Source organism: Castor canadensis, chromosome 14 (assembly GCF_047511655.1).
Source record: "Castor canadensis chromosome 14, mCasCan1.hap1v2, whole genome shotgun sequence".
Classification (NCBI taxonomy): domain Eukaryota; kingdom Metazoa; phylum Chordata; class Mammalia; order Rodentia; family Castoridae; genus Castor; species Castor canadensis.
In genome coordinates this window covers 88,702,712-88,720,510 of record NC_133399.1, presented here as the reverse complement: position 1 = coordinate 88,720,510, position 17,799 = coordinate 88,702,712, and the positions used below count along the sequence as shown (strand labels likewise).

Below are 17,799 nucleotides of genomic sequence, written 5' to 3'. Positions count from 1 at the left end.
AATAAATTTCAAAGTACTTGCTTGCTCTTGTTGCACCTTGCTGCCTTGGGAAGATAAAAATAAAGGAAAATTTCAAGTGCTTTGTGAGGGTTTGCAGCTATTTGTATGACTAGAGTATAACCTATTTTGAGAAAAGAGAACTAGGTTACATACTATTTCTAGACTGAGCCAAACCAGTAAGTCATTTTCAGGCCAAGATTCAATTTAGCACTGTATTAATGTTAATGAAAAATGCCACCTCCCATTTACAGCAGATGACCAACCAACAGGTGATGTCAGAGAGGACAGCTGAGAAAAAGCATCTGTTTTCTAGTACTTGCTGACTGTGTCCTACAACCTTCTGTGTTAATTAGTTGTGAGTGCATTAGAAATACTTCAACCAGATTGTATAGAACCCCGCAAACATCTTTGATTAGCTCTCAGTAGGATGCCGTATTGTGGTGTTTCCTTAATAAAAAGGCAGAGAATTTTTAGACCTCCATGTCTTTTAGTAGATTTTGAAGTTTGAGAATAGAGATAGACATTGTAAATGGATGTCTAGGTCTTTCCAAAAGAAAATACCACAGATCCTATCTTTATGAACTGCTTATTAGGAAGTCTGGCTTTTCTTATGGTGGCTATGGTGGTCTAGAAAGTTCATAATATTACTCATTTTTTCTTTGTTCTGATGATTATTTTTGCTGTTTCATAGAAATCTTGATATCGTACAATATATTTTTATTTTGGTAACAAGTAATGTTTCTGTATTTTTGAAAACTGACAAACCAGCAGTATTTAAAAGTGCTTTCTGTGGTTTATCCCCAGTGTCTGGCATATGACATGGTCCTAAAGAAGTCTGCTCAGGCAGGGAATATGTGTGTATTCCTGTAGGTCCAGCTCTGTAACAGACAGTGCAGAAGGCAGAAGCTGTCACTCACTAACTTCTTCCTACAAGTGCAGCACTCTGGAGAGAAGAGACTCTGTGGAGTTGGTTTCTAGAGGAGGTGTGCATTGGTCATAGAGCTGAGAAACCACTGAAAGGAGGAGAAGTAGATCTTTGCCTAATTTTTATCATGCTGTTGCCTTTTCTTAAATTATCTTTCAAAGTCTTCTCTGCCTCTTCTCATCTAGTTCAAATCCTGCTTCCTTCAGGGAGCCTTATCTATTCATTCCAGCTCAAATTGACTTTTTTTTTCCTGACTATGTACAGTATTTTATGGCCATACAGTTTGACCCTTACTTGGACCCTTGTTAGACCATTTATAGCATTTGTGATTGCCTGATGTTTCCTAATAAAAGGAACCATTTCATTGAAGAATATTGTGTGGTTTTTATTTCATGGCAGCTCTATGAGGTACTTTCTGTCATTGTCCCAATTTTATGTTTAAGTCTGTTTCTCCCGTCAAACCTATTAATACTTTGCTTTATGTATTTAGGTGCTCTGATATTGAGTACATACATTTATGATTACTATATTCTCTTGATGAATTGACTGCTTTGTCACTATATGATGACCTTGTTGGTCTCATTTTACAGTTTTTTACCTAGAGTTTATTTTATCTGATGTGACTATAGATACCATTATTCTCTTTTGGTTTCCATGTGCATGGAATATTTTTCTCTACCCCTTTGCTTTCAGTTTATGTGTCTCTGATAGACAACTATGTATTTGGGTTTTGTCTTATTATCCATTCAACCTCTCTAGGGTCTTTCAACTGAGGTTTTAATCCACTTATATTCCATGGTAATTCTTGGTAAATAAGGACTTACTACTGCCATTTTGTTAATCTTTTTTTTTTTTGGTGGTGCTGGGGTTTGAACTCAGCGGCTTGCACTTGCTAGGCAGGTGCTCTACCACTTGAGCCATGCCCCAGCCCCCATTTTGTTAATCTTAAGATTGATTTATAAATCCTATGTTCATTTCTTCCTCTCGGGTGGTCTTCTCCAGTGGTATGCTGGTGATTTTCTCTGGTGGTGTGCTTTGATTCTTTACTTCTTAAATTTTATGTAATTTTTTTAGTAGTTACCATGAATTTATATAATATATCTTACAGTTATAGCAGGTTATTTTAAGCTGATAATTTAATTTCACATTAAAAAACTCAACACTTAATCCATATAACCTTCCTTCCCTACATCATATGCTTTTGTTATTACACTTTAAATATTATTCTGTTGTGACTTCCTTTAAAATTATTGTAGCTATTATTTTTAAGTTTTGCTTTTAGCTCTCATACTAAAGATATAATTAATCACATACTACCATTATAATATGAATATTTTCTGGACTTACTGTGTGTATACTTTTACCAGTGAGTTTTATATGTTTACATCTGTTTCAGCTTGAAAAACTCTCATTAACATTTCTTTTAAGACAGATCTGGTGGTAATGAACTTTCTCGGCTTTTGTCTACCTGGGAAAGGCTATCTCTTTAATTTCTGAAGAACAGCTTTGTAGGCACAGTATTCTTGCTTGACAGTTTTTGTCTTAAGTACTTTGAAAATATCATTCCTCCCTCCCTGGTCTGAAAGGTTTCTGCTGACAAATCCACTGCTGGACTTACTGGAACTCCTGTATATTATTTGTTTCTTTTGTCTCGCTACTTTCAGGATCCTCTTTATCTTTGGCTTTTGATAGTTTGATCATAGTATGTCCTAGTGTAGTATTGTTTGGATTGAATCTGACATGAGGCCTTTGGCCTTGGTGTACCTGGATATGTATATCTTTTTCAAGATTTGGGAAGATTTACTATAATATTATATTACTATAATATTTTACTTTATAAACTAATTTTTAAAAATTTATACTCATTTTATAATAAGACTTAGTTTAAAATACAAACATACAGCTGTACAAAATATTTCTTTCTTTCCTTATTCTATCAGCATTTTCTATCCTTAAATTTTAATTTTAAAACTTTTTTCTTTTTTTTTTTATTCATATGTGCATACAGTGTTTGGGTCATTTCTCCCCCCTTCCCCCCCTCCCCTCCCTTACCCCCCCCCCCTTACTACCGGGCAGAAACTGATTTGCCCTTATCTCTAATTTTGTTGAAGGGAGAGTATAAGGAATAATAGGAAGGAACAAGGGTTTTTGCTAGTTGAGATAAGGATAAAACTTTTTTCTTAAAAACTAAAACTTGAACACACACGTGAGCTTAGGCTACCCGGGGTTAGTGTCATCACAGTCACTGTCTTCCGCCTCCATATCTTGTCCTACTGGAAGGTCTTCACGGGAAGTAACATGCATGGAGCTGTCACCTTTTGTGATAGCAGTACCTCCTTCCAGAATGTTCCTGATGAACCTGCCTGAGGTTCTTCTCAAACAGGTGTTATTCTTTTCAGAGGTAAGTCTGTTTGGTTTGCTTGCATCCTTGAACATTCCTCTTTACTAATGAAAATCTTTCAGTACTGAGGTCCACTTTTCAAACTAAAAATTTTAAAGAGTTTATTCAGGTCAGGTCTGCAAAAGCTTCTGCTAAACTTTCCTGTATGAAAGTTCTTAGAGGTAGGTCTTTTTCTTTTCTGTAGTTCCCTCTTGTCTTACCTCTTCTTTAGGTGATAGGAATTTTTCATCTCCACTTAATCCTGTGGTATCACTGTTGTTACATACAAGTCCACAGTTGACTGAAATGTCCTTGTGTGGTGCATGTCTGTATTTGAATTCTTTGTCAGGCTGTTGATGTATCTTCCTTTCTTTGAGGTTAACTCTTGAGAGATTGTGTTCTTTTGGTAGTAAAATTGCTTGGTTTTTCATATTTCTTTTTGCCTAATGCTGATGTTTGAGCATTTGAAGAAGTAGGGGCTTTTATTTAAGTGAATTCTCAAAAGATAGAAGGTACATGTAGCTAGCCTGCTATCTTAAACTGAAACTTTGGAGATACACAGTTTTTTAAATTTTTATATAATCAAACCTACAAATGATTCCTTTTGGTTTCTGTCTTTGGTACCATGTTTAGACAATACTTCTCCAGTTTAAGATCATGTGTTCTTTAGTCCTATTTCTTTCTTTCTTACATTTAAATCTTTATTCATTTCTAAAATTTATTCTGGTGGGTAGAATAGTTCTGTCTCTTGTTCATATTGTTAGCCAGTTGCCCCAATATAATTTATAAAACACCACAAAGGCTTAAAAACATCTGTATACTTATATATAAATGATCAATTTCCCAATGATTGCAAATATCTATAGACGGAATTTCTTAAGATTAATATACAGTATCATACCCAAAAAGAGACTCAAGATAAGCAAAGTTTCATGTTGCAACAGACATCTGAATTCTTGGTATTTGTGAAAGCTGGTTAAGCTGCTTGTTGAACCGTCTACCCCTGGGGTAAAAACAGCCAAAAAAAAAAATTGATTATGAAAGTGCATGAGGAAAGCATGACATTCTAGCAATTCTAGTTTCCCAGGGAGAAAAGACTTAAAGTTTTAGTCTCATCCCTGCCACTGATTTTTAGAGTACCAGTAAGCTAAGTGCCTTCATCACAATTTTTTTCTGGTGCTGGGTACTGAACTCAGGGCTTCCTCCTTGCTTGGTAATTCATGGTAACCCCATGAATTCTTTTGAATTGAAAACATAGCATTCACTTACCAGATTATATCTGTCTGGATAGTTTAAGTTATGCTGTGGTTATAAAAAAAAAATCTCCAAATTTCAGCATCGTATTATTTCTCCCTAAAGCTCCACGTCTACCGGTATGGTCTGAGTTGTGTCCTCCTCTGGTACATATGCTGAAGCCCTGGCTCCCAGCGGGATGGTGTTTGGCGAGCAGGCCTTTGGGAGGTAATTAGGGTTGAAGAGATGGACCTTATGATGAGATCAGTGGCTTTATAAGACGAGAGCCCAGAGAGCTGACCCTCCTCACTCCTTGTGTACACACCCAGGAAAGGCCATGTGTGTATTCTGAGAAGGCAGCCATCTACAAGTAAGGAAGGGAGACCGTACTAGAACCCAATCATGAGAATGAACTAACTACCAATCTCAAAATTTTGAGAAAAACAAATTTGTGTTTAAGCATCTAGCCTGTGGTATTTTGTTCTGGCAGCCCAAGCTAAGACATTCACTGTAATACAATGTTTTGAAGTTCCATCTTTTAAAAAATACTGCATTCTTACATACGCTTGAATGAAGCTTTTTGGGTCCAGTTCTTCTTTGTAATTTTTCCAGCGAGGCAGTAGGAGTAAAAGTAAAAGGTTTGTGTTATACTAGTTTCCTATTCCACCCAGGTTTTGTTCTCACTTGCTTCCAGGTCTAGGGTTGAAAAATGCAGTACCGGCCAATAACTCTAGTCCTCCCTGATCTGTGAACATATACCTTTACTGACATTTGTGTGTAGTTTTTTGGAGGCAAAAGTAAACTAGTCACTTCGTCAGATTTCACTCTCAATATTACAGGTATATTCCTGCTACCTGGCACCTCTCAGTACTTCTCAGTCACCCAGTCCAATCTGTCTGTCTCTGGCAGTCTGATCCAGCTTCCATCACTGCCTCCCTCAGGAATATGTAGATAACCCTAAGGCCATTTTGTCAGTCTCCCTTTTTCCCACCCCATTTTCCATCTTATCCTTGGGCCTTCTCTGCCAGGGTCAACACAGAAAGTTCCTGACCTTTTGCCTCTGGGCTCAGGCAGAGCCAGGCATCTGGCAATTCAAGAAATACTTATTCAGTTATGCTTATGTAGAAACACTGCAGCTATATATGATTGGCTCGAGCCAGAAGGATGAGTACTTGTTTCTTGGCAGAAAGAATGCCAAGAAACCTGTGTTTTGGAGTCTCGGTGGGCTTACAGCCAGTACTTTAGGCAGATAGAATTTCAGTGGTCAAAAACTCACTTCATTGACTGTTTCATAAACATACTTTCAGCTACATGAAAAATAGTCACCTTTGCACAAATTCTTAAGCCAGGGAGAACAGAAAATCATGTTTGCTTCTTTTTCCTTTTGTATTTGCTATATTAGTCCGATCCTTTTATTTTTTTGATTCTTTAACAAAACTAAAATGTTAAATATTAGTTTCTACAGATGATTTGAAATTTTATTGCAGTGTCATTTCAACAGAAAAATAAATGTCAGTTATATATAAAATTTAAACTTTTTCTAGTAGCCACATTAAGCAGTTTCTAAAAACACAGGTAAATTAATTTTAACATTTATGTAACCCATTGTATTCAAAACAATATGTCACCATATAGTCAATATTTTTAAAAATTAAGCTACTTTACATTCTTTTCTTTTTTTTTTCTGGTCTGTATTTTACACATCTCAATTTGGAATAGCCACATTTCAAATGCCCAATAGTCACATGTGAAATCACTTTTTTTCTGAATTCTGTATTATCTGTTTTACTGTGACCTATTGAATTTCTGCTAAATTTTTTTGAGGCAATATTCTAAATTTATTGAGATAAAATTTCTACAGATGAGACTGGGTATGTGTCGTTAGGAAAAGGTACATAGGTGATTCTGATAAACACCTTTTTTTTTTGTAGTGAAAATGATAGCAAAGTTTATTAGAAAAGAAATTTAATATAACAACATAAAAGTAGGAAGAAATGGGGCAAAAAGGGAGAAACTTTTCCTGTTCCCCATGTAGGATCGGATAAGCATCTTTAATTAAAAGAAAAAAAATGCTAGTATAGTCCAGTTTCTTCATTTTTCCTGTGACTAACCATATCTAGCATGCTCAGCTTTAATTCCATTATGACACGGAGAGTAACGGCAGAGACTAATGATCCAGACTTGAGTCTTCCACTGACAAACCCTTTTGCTTTATATACTTGTCATTTCTAATACACAGGATAACAAAGCAGACTACTATTGTACTATTACTATTTTTCAGTAATATGGGATGGCAACAAAAGGGCTTTCAGGTTAATGTTTAGATTGTTAGAAAATTAAATGCAAAATACCATTCTAGCATGTGTATGCAAGCATACATACTCATTGCCTAGATAGTCTTGTTAACAAAAGTTTCATTATGATGATCATGGATGTGTGGATTTTATATGTACTTCCACTCTCTTGATCTTGGTACCTTTTAGACCTGTCTGGTGTTTCTTTGAAACTGTTTTTAAAAATTCATATCAAAATAGCAATTAGGGGCTATTGTAATTATTTTAATATATTCCTCGACATCATGACCTAATAGTAAAGTTCTTCAGCCTATCAATTTTTAAAGTGTCAACTCTGGACTTAAAACCAGGTTAAAATTTGATGTCTTAAAAATAATGGTAAACTGCTAGATATCAGCAGGCAGTATGGTTGACTACTCTGTAATTTTAAGGGAATTCTTTATAAGGTGAGTCACAATAGCTTTCTTTTTCTTTCACGTAGAGCTGACAAGGGCATCACATAGAATGCTAACAAATCTCGGAAAGGTCATCCAAAAGGTAATTTGAGGATTAACTTTGGATAAATTGAAAAGGTGGAGAAAAATATTTTCTTTTTAGTACTAGTTTTGTATGAAATGACTAAATTTACAAGATTATTCAGTTTTATTCAAGCAAAGTGAATTTAACACTTAAATATTTTCATAGTTATTTAATCTATATCCATGTTTACTAAAATTCATTTAAGTCTCAGTTAAATAAAATAATGGTATCCATATTACCCCACAAATAACTACTGGCCTTTAAAGAAATCATTTTAAAGAACCAAAACGTTTGAACAGATTTCTACCACACTTAGAATAATGTACAGCTTTCTGTTCAAAGTAGGCTTTCTCTTTGCAAATGGAAAATTCACGTTGAGATCCAGCGATCAAGGGACTAATCCAGGTCACACTTCTCTTTCCAGTGCTGGTCTGCCACTGTCTTCTGACTTACTTCACTAACTTCTTTTTCTTCAGATGTGATGACTTTCTCTTGCTAGAATATAATAGCCTATTAAGGTGTCGTGATCTGCTAATAAAATTTAAATATTTTGGCATACATCCAGAGGATTTATCAACATGACTTCATTGTTTCAAAGTTCCTAGTGTATTTCCTTCTGTCTACTACAAGGCATTAGAGAATGATCAATTTTTGAAAAATAGAATTCTTAGAGCCGAGCACAAATTTTTAAAATGTTTTTAATGGAAAATATTAAAACTTGGAATGACAGTTCTCTTTTTTCACTTTTAATATACCTGCTTACTTCAGAAAAAAAATCACTTTGGGTACATGGACATCATTTTATATGTAATGTACAAGGGAGAATAGGTCGACTCACTTTCATTGTGTTAAATACCTAAGAAAAATGTATATATTTCATCAGTAGTTTGAAGTTGACCAGGTGATAAATAGAAAAACCCTTATTTGGAATGCTCTGATGTATTTTTTAGCATTCAAGATCCTTAATCTAAACAAGAAAAAACATGTCTGTTTTTATATTCTCCTAGCTAGTGGTTTTTTCCCTTCTCTTAAAAGACAGTGTTTTTATTACAGAATTAACACTGATGAATCTGATCCTTAACTGTGCTATTCAGGTTACCCCAGCAATGGGTGGTTCCCTATAAACTCCAGAGTTTGTTAGAAGCTACTTTGTTTGGGTGGTTGTTAGGCCTAAGCAATTGCCGGTCAAAAGAGTTAAGTAGGCTGGAAACTGGCAAGAACAAGGAGTTATTTCTATGCTGATGTTTGTAGAACTGGTCAGGCAATGAGATAATAATCTTTAAGACCATCAAGCTGTGATGGATGAATATGAAATAATCATACATTGTAAGAGTTGTGGATTGATATCTTTATTATGTATTATACTTTGCAATCAAAGTAGCTTGTTTGCACATATCCTGGAAACTATAATTTGATAACTATATGGTGATTACTTCTTAGGATGTTTGAAAGTCTGCCAACCAAAAAAAAAATCTATAAAAAAATTCAGTGTTAAAGTATTAAAGATTAAATTACAAAAAACACAACTGTTCAGCTAAACACCAGCACTGACATGCATATAGCACATCAAGTCTCTTTGTAATAATGCTTGCCATTATGTTTTTATCAACTTTAGTTTTAAAAGACTTGTTTTTCTCCTTGAGTGAATCCATGAACATCCTTTCTTATTATTACTCATAAGGATTCCTTGTAATTTTTGTAGTATATTTTATTTTAGATTGAGGGCTGTTAGATAATCTTAAATGGTTTCTTCCACTATATAGGTCTGAAATATAGACCCTTGCATTTTAATGCATATTTCATTTTATAAATTAATATAGGGGCTGTTCTATTACTCCAGACAAATGTGGTAAGCTTTCAACAATCTCTGCTTTTGCAAAAAAGAAAAAAAAAGTGTCAGGATGCTTCTGGATATAACACAAGACCCAATGTTTGTCTACCTGTCTGTCTATCTACCTGTCTGTCTATCTACCCGTCTACCTATCTACCTACCTATCACAAGTCATAACTAGAAGTATTATCATTAGATTGTATACCTTAATCTCAGTGTTTTAATAGAAGTTCATGTTGTTTCCTTTAAACAAATTCAGTTCAAAAGAAAGAATAAAGGCAAAGCTCTTTTAAAAACTTTTAAGAGTCTGCAGTGTCATAAGTATTTCAGCGTTTAGATTCTTGTATCTTTCAAAGCTTTATTTTGAGAAGTCATTAACTTGTGCTGTGGCCCTGATCACTATGTAAGGTCATAGTAGCTTCCAGTCTCTTATCTCTAACTAGCCTGCCTCCTGGGACACTAAAATGTGTTCCAAAAGAAAGAGTAAGCTCTCAGGGTGATTAAATCAAATCTAAGGGGCTAAAAGCTCTAAGAAAACACTAGATCTTAAGAAATCTTTATACAAAAAAAAGAGACCGACAGACCCAGAAGAGCCCTAAGGAAAAGTGAAGTGTTTGTTGCATGTACACACTGGACACTCCCAATAGAGCTATTGCAACTAGCTTAAATCTAGGTTCTCATGGTTGATAGAGTCAAATTACTGGCATTTGGCAGCAGAGAATTTGTAGATTGCTTTGATAAAATTAAGCAGTTACTGTCACCTTGTCTTTCTTTTGCTACCAAACTTAACAGTTGTATGGACTTATTTTTTTAATTATACTCCTTCCAGCCCCAGTAATTGGATAATGTTTTCCAAAATTCAATACCTCTGAAATAGCAGAGGCAGCATATCCTGGCCTGTAGCCCATGGTTGTACTTCAGGAATACACTAACTGCCTTGGTGATGGCCAAATGCCAGTTTATGTAGCCAAGTTGTGGTTTGGGCATGTGGACCCGTTCCCTTTTGTAACCCTATCACAGTAACTGAGTTCTTTCTCTCCTGCCAGAACCTAAGCCCCTAGAAGCCAGGTACTGTGACTTTTATCACTTATAACTCCAGAGCCAGGAATACTAGAAACGTGGTGGGCACACACAGAAAGCTGAAGGAGCAAATGCAGCTACCCATAAGGTTCTTATTAAATCCCTCCTGTCCCTCCTTTTCTCCTTTTAACACTCTCAAGTCCTAAGACAACTGGACTAAGGCTCAGAGCTGCCCATTTATGACCAAATACCTGAAAAGTTCAGGATATAGAGTCTTATCAGACTCATGGAACCATTTCCTAGTTAGTTCATTTAACCACAGAATAATGACATTAAGAAAAAAATGCATATAAATATGCAGACTCCATCCTCACATGAATTAGTTTTGTTAGCTCCATGATCATAGATCAAATCCTGGAGTCATTATACCCTTCTTACATATGTGACCCTTGCTTATAGTGGGCACAAGTTTGTCAGTGAGGATACCATGGTAGTAATATCCTATTGCTGTCATGGGGGAAAATTTATAATACGAAGTTTTGCATTCTACTTACTTTAGTGAAAAAATATAATTTTTATTTCACATAGTAATAGTCATTAATTTACCCTGTTAATATCTCATAGATTTTTTAACATCTCCTGGAGTATAAGGTTGAAACAAAAAGCATATTTTAGTTTGTATTTTAAAATAACTTTTTACCAAAATATTTACCTTGAGGAGCCTTCTTATTTAAATTGGACTTAATGTTTGTTTAGCCCAAGATACAAGAGTATACTTCTTTGCCTAAGTTATAGGAGGTGGCTTTTCCATTTACAAGTTTTCTCAAATCTTCTTATTTACATTTGTCCTTTTAAGACATGCCACAAGGATGAAATTTGATATACATCTAACTTCTGTGCAGATTTGGTGAGGCCAAGATATTTTTCAGGCCTGCCTTCACTCTGCTAGTCATTAAAGAGTGGCTTGATACACTTGTAACTTATCTTATAGTAGATGATGTATACTATAAAATACTCTCTCTTAAAGGAAGCAAATGCTAGGGTGCTGACAATTGTTTATAAAATGCCATCATAAAGCCATCAGACTCCAGAGAGTTCTCTGATTGAATTTCATAGTAACTTTAATTTTTCTAATGGAATCACTTCATTCAATTTCCTCCTGGCTTCTGGAGACAGTGCAGAAAGACAGATTAAATTCCAATATCTTATGCAATTCATTAGGCTTAGCAGAATTTCTTAAAAAGTTTAAATGATAATATAAAGACTCTGGTTTAGCCTCAAATCTTTGCATAGACGTTTTCTGTATGTTAGAGGCTATTTCATGTGGGAATGAAATATAGTTTTTGATATTTAAAAAAATGAATTTTATTCAACTCCCCTAAGCTTGGAAGAGATGATTGGACTTTGATGGTTGGGTAAAGTGGTTTTATTCTAATTACTATTCTAATTAAATAAATGTGAGAAGGTTTTCTGGAAAGCTAAAAAACTGTTAAAGTACATTTGAAAGTTTTTTTTATTATGTATATTATAAGATACTCTTTCTTAAGAGAAGAAAATGCTAAAGCGCTGACAGTTGTTTATAAAATATTATCATTTATTGTGAAGAACAAAATAGTATTACCCTTAACTAAATTCTCTCTTATTTTGTTTGCTTTGCTATAGTAACATCATCCAGCAGTAGCCACTGAGAAGGGTGTGTGTGTGTTTTGAGGAGGATTGTTTGAAAGAAGTTCTAACCATGTACTCTGAAAGGAACAACTGGGCAAATTTCACCTCCACTTATATTTCCTGTTCACATTATGTTGACTATAAAGGAATTCATAGTGTCTTATACAAATAGCAATAGTAAAATAAAATTTCTACTTAATTTTAGAATAAACATTAACATATCTTAAATAGAGAGTGATAAGCATTTGTATTTAAAAAAGAATTGGCAGTTGCCCCATGCTGACAGTCATTCATTCACTCACTCTTTTTATTCAGCAAGCATTTTTTGATCCCAGTAGACCATCTCTACTGGGCTAGATGCTCAGTATGCAATGGTAAGTGAGTCATGGTTTCTCTCTTCAGTCAGCCACCAGCTACCAATGCTTGGTTATTTTATAGTTGTTTCATATTTTATTTATTTTCATCAATATTCTGTCTTCCAGGAGATCTTCTAGGTACTTCAGATATAGCAGTAAAAAGACAGGAATAGCCTCTTCCTTTATGGAGTTATTCTCTAGCTGAGAAATAAAGCCAACATGAATAAAATAAAGAGACAACCAGCACTGAGGTAAAGTTTTCACATAGAGTAGAGCTATTAATCACATTGGCATAGTCCTTTGGTAAGAAGTTAATTAATAAATGAAGTGAAATTAGAGGGTTCTTTTTAAGAGACTAATTGAAGTTAACCACTAATAGAATAAAACTATATTCTGAAATTGTAGTTTCTAGATTCAGAAGATTATTTTTTCTTTCTTTTTGTACTAGGGATGGAACCCAGGGTCTCTAGCATGTTAAGCACAAGCTTTACCACTGAGTTACATATAACCGCAGCCCCTCAACTTAGAAAATTCTTTAAGATAACTTACATTTGATTTTTTGAGAACTTTAATATTTCAATAAGGTAACTATAAATCATTACTCAGTTAACTATTTTTCTTTGAAAAGAAAAAAGTAGATATCACTAGTTGTAAAGTCCAGTGCACTCAAATATTGGTAAGTTCTGCTGTCATATGCAGACTCCATTATGTAGACAGAGATTTAAATTAATTAGTTACCTCAGTGGTATGTAATTCACATTTTCAACTCCACCTACTTTTAATTCCTGCTGTTCAGAGAGACTGATCTAGTGAGAGATATACTCAAGTTTATTGTGCTCACGAAAAGAAGCCAGAAACTTTGTTCTCATAACTTTACTCTCTATAGTAGTGCTTCTCAAACTACCTGCAGTTAAAGGGTCACATTTGGGTTTTGCTTGGCTTTTTATTTCCCGAATATTTTATTTCCCAAATACTTCTATACAGTACAATAAAAGTGAATTAATAGAAAAGTGAAAGAGCATACAAAATAAGTCTGAGTTAGATTTAGAGGATGAAAACTTCCTGTACCTTCTCCACTGTGGAGCCAGCACAGTTCCCAGAGTCATGCTCTTCTCCAGCCTTTCTACCCACTCTGCAGGAATGGAGTGCTTGTTTCACCGAAGGTGTCAACGTTACTAAATAATGTTTGATATTCGTTTAAAATCAGCTGGTTTTTGAAATTACAAGTTTGAAACAGTGATGACTTATACAATCCAAACACTTTCTTAACATTTGAAACTATATCTGTACCTTCTTAATTTAGATAGGAGGGTGCTGTCCCACACATTACCTCATTTGATCCTCTTTGACACTTCTGTCAAAGAGCTTGAACATTTACTATTATTCCTATTTTACCAATGAGTTAATGCTACTTACCTGAAAATTTTAAGGTAACTAATAGAAGACTAGGCTGGAAAATATGACTCTTACTTGAGAGCCAAGATCAGTCCCCTGCTGTCACTGACCTCCATCAATATTTTACTAGCCCCACACCTTTTTTTGGTGGTACTGGGGTTTGAGCTCAGGGCCACACACTTGCTAGGCAGGTGCTCTACCACTTGAGCCATTTGGCCAGTGTTTTAAATAAAGTGGCTGCTGAAGTCTTAGTAATCTTTATTATTACTGAAAATCTACTAGTTTCTGGCTTTGAATCTGTTTGGCAATAGTAGTATAATTTATTTTTCCACATTGAGAATCATTCTTAAAGTCTCAATCTAGCCTCAGCACTTCTCTAAATCAAACCCAAGAACCACTCTACTTAGGTGGAGCTTCCTAAAGATAAGCAGTCATTTTGTTTTAATAAACGATGAGCCTTTCAGAAGCTGCCTAATGAGCAAGTTTGAGAATTATAACTTTTCATACTTACTATATCATCAAAAGGTCAAGTCACACAGGGTTCTATTCTTTATGTTTTAAATGCTTTAAGCTTACCCACCCCCTTTTTCAGTATCATATCCTACCTTATTCTAACACATATTAAACTTGGTGAATCAAGTAGTAAAAGAGTTTTTTTAATTAGTAAAGCTTGAGTTATGTTTGTATTTCACTTGATCTAAGAGAAGCTGACCATAATACCTTTCATATAAAACAATTCTATAATTGTAAAGAAACTATTCAGTAATTAAAATGTTATTATTGAATTTAAAATAATTGGGTAATATATTTTATTGTGTATGTTTTCTTTAGGAATTCCTTTATTTCCCTTTTAGATTAAACCTAATCACTTTTTCCCATAAATGAAACCTCCTTTATCCCAAAATTGACAAGCCAAGTGATCACTATAGTCATTTGAAAAAAAATTTAGGGGGACAATACTGGGAGTTGAACTCATGCTTGCTAGGTACATGTTCTACCACTTGAGCAACTCCACCAGGTCTTGTGTTGTATCCTGATCAACTTGGATTGCAGTCCTCTTATTTATGCTTCCATGTAGCTGGGATGACAAGCAATACCACTGTGCCCAGCATTCGTTGAGATGGGGTCTTGTGAACTTTTTGCCAAGGCTGGGCTGCAACTGTGATCCTGATCACAGCCTCCTGAGTAGCTATGATTACAGGCTTAAGCCACAACTCCTGGCCTTGAAAGACTTTTTTTTTTTTTTTTGGTGGTACATTGGGTTTGAACTCAGAGCCTTGCACTTGTGAGGCAGGTGCCCTACCATTTGAGCCACTCCACCAACTGAAAAATTTTTAATGTTATTTTTTTTTCTTAAGCTTTAAAAAATTTTTTTCCTTTAGCTTCCATCAGACTTTATTGTCCCAATAGGTTAGCTGGCATTTGTCTGCAAAGGTGAATGTTCCCTCATCAATGGTGGATGAACCACACTTACATCTAAAAGGTAAGTGCTTCTTCCCCTTTAATAACTGTGTTAGGAGTAGATCTCACCAAATCAAAATTTTCCCAGTTTTTAATTTTTTTTTTCAATTTTTTAAATTTTTTTTCCTGCATTTGATCCTGCCAAAACTTTATTAGCTACTCAACTTTCTTTTTTTTTTTCCTTTTTCTTTTATTATTCATATGTGCATACAAGGCTTGGTTCATTTCTCCCCCCTGCCCCCACCCCCTCCCTTACCACCCAGTCCGCCTCCTCCCTCTCCCCCCCCAATACCCAGCAGAAACTATTTTGCCCTTATTTCTAATTTTGTTGTAGAGAGAGTATAAGCAATAATAGGAAGGAACAAGGGTTTTTGCTGGTTGAGATAAGGATAGCTATACAGGGCATTGACTCACATTGATTTCCTGTGCGTGGGTGTTACCTTCTAGGTTAATTCTTCTTGAACTAACCTTTTCTCTAGTACCTGTTCCCCTTTTCCTATTGGCCTCAGTTACTTTTAAGGTATCTGCTTTAGTTTCTCTGCGTTGAGGGCAACAAATGCTAACTAATTTTTTAGGTGTCTTACCTATCCTCACCCCTGCCTTGTGTGCTCTCGCTTTTATCATGTGCTCATGGTCCAATCCCCTTGTTGTGTTTACCCTTGATCTAATGTCCACATATGAGGGAGAACATACGATTTTTGGTCTTTTGGGCCAGGCTAACCTCACTCAGAATGATGTTCTCCAATTCCATCCATTTACCAGCGAATGATAACATTTCGTTCTTCTTCATGGCTGCATAGAATTCCATTGTGTATAGATACCACATTTTCTTAATCCATTCGTCAGTGGTGGGGCATCTTGGCTGTTTCCATAACTTGGCTATTGTGAATAGTGCCGCAATAAACACGTGTGTGCAGGTGCCTCTGGAGTAACCGTCTTTTGAGTATATCCCCAAGAGTGGTATTACTGGATCAAATGGTAGATCGATGTCTAGTTTTTTAAGTAGCCTCCAAATTTTTTTCCAGAGTGGTTGTACTAGTCTACATTCCCACCAACAGTGTAAGAGGGTTCCTTTTTCCCGCATCCTCGCCAACACCTGTTGTTGGTGGTGTTGCTGATGATGGCTATTCTAACAGGGGTGAGGTGGAATCTTAGCGTGGTTTTAATTTGCATTTCCTTTATTGCTAGAGATGGTGAGCATTTTTTCATGTGTTTTCTGGCCATTTGAATTTCTTCTTTTGAGAAAGTTCTGTTTAGTTCACGTGCCCATTTCTTTATTGGTTCATTAGTTTTGGGAGAATTTAGTTTCTTAAGTTCCCTGTATATTCTGGTTATCAGTCCTTTGTCTGATGTATAGTTGGCAAATATTTTCTCCCACTCTGTGGGTGTTCTCTTCAGTTTAGAGACCATTTCTTTTGATGAACAGAAGCTTTTTAGTTTTATGAGGTCCCATTTATCTATGCTATCTCTTAGTTGCTGTGCTGCTGGGGTTTCATTGAGAAAGTTCTTACTTATACCTACTAACTCCAGAGAATTTCCTACTCTTTCCTGTATCAACTTAAGAGTTTGGGGTCTGATATTAAGATCCTTGATCCATTTTGAGTTAATCTTGGTATAGGGTGATATACATGGATCTAGTTTCAGTTTTTTGCAGACTGCTAACCAGTTTTCCCAGCAGTTTTTGTTGAAGAGGCTGCTATTTCTCTATCGTATATTTTTAGCTCCTTTGTCAAAGATAAGTTGGTTATAGTTGTGTGGCTTCATATCTGGGTCCTCTATTCTGTTCCACTGGTCTTCATGTCTGTTTTTGTGCCAGTACCATGCTGTTTTTATTGTTATTGCTTTATAATATAGTTTGAAGTCAGGTATTGTGATACCTCCTGCATTGTTCTTTTGACTGAGTATTGCCTTGGCTATTCGTGGTCTCTTGTGTTTCCATATAAATTTAACAGTAGATTTTTCAATCTCTTTAATGAATGTCATTGGAATTTTGATGGGAATTGCATTAAACATGTAGATTACTTTGGGGAGTATCGACATTTTTACTATGTTGATTCTACCAATCCATGAGCATGGGAGATCTCTCCACTTTCTATAGTCTTCCTCAATCTCTTTCTTCAGAAGTGTATAGTTTTCCTTGTAGAGGTCTTTCACATCTTTTGTTAGGTTTACACCTAGGTATTTGATTTTGTTTGAGGCTATTGTAAATGGAATTGTTTTCATACATTCTTTTTCCGTTTGCTCATTGTTAGTGTATAGAAATGCTAATGATTTTTCTATGTTGATTTTATATCCTGCTACCTTGCTATAGCTATTGATGATGTCTAGAAGCTTCTGAGTAGAGTTTTTTGGGTCTTTAAGGTATAGGATCATGTCGTCTGCAAATAGGGATATTTTGACAGTTTCTTTACCTATTTGTATTCCTTTTATTCCTTCTTCTTGCCTAATTGCTCTGGCTAGGAATTCCAGTACTATGTTGAATAGGAGTGGAGATAGTGGGCATCCTAGTCTGGTTCCTGATTTTAGAGGGAATGGTTTCAGTTTTTCTCTGTTAAGTATAATGCTGGCTGTAGGTTTGTCATATATAGCTTTTATAATGTTGAGGAAATTTCCTTCTATTCCTAGTTTTCTTAGAGCTTTTATCATGAAATGATGTTGGATCTTATCAAAGGCTTTTTCTGCATCTATTGAGATGATCAAGTGGTTTTTGTCTTTGC

At 35.3% G+C, this 17,799-nt stretch overlaps 1 protein-coding gene across 4 annotated transcripts in view; it reads left to right on the top strand.

Annotated features, from left to right (window-relative positions):
- Galnt7 (polypeptide N-acetylgalactosaminyltransferase 7) overlaps window positions 1-17,799 on the top strand; it is a 127,344-nt gene that overhangs the window by 29,097 nt on the left and 80,448 nt on the right. The window lies entirely within an intron of this gene.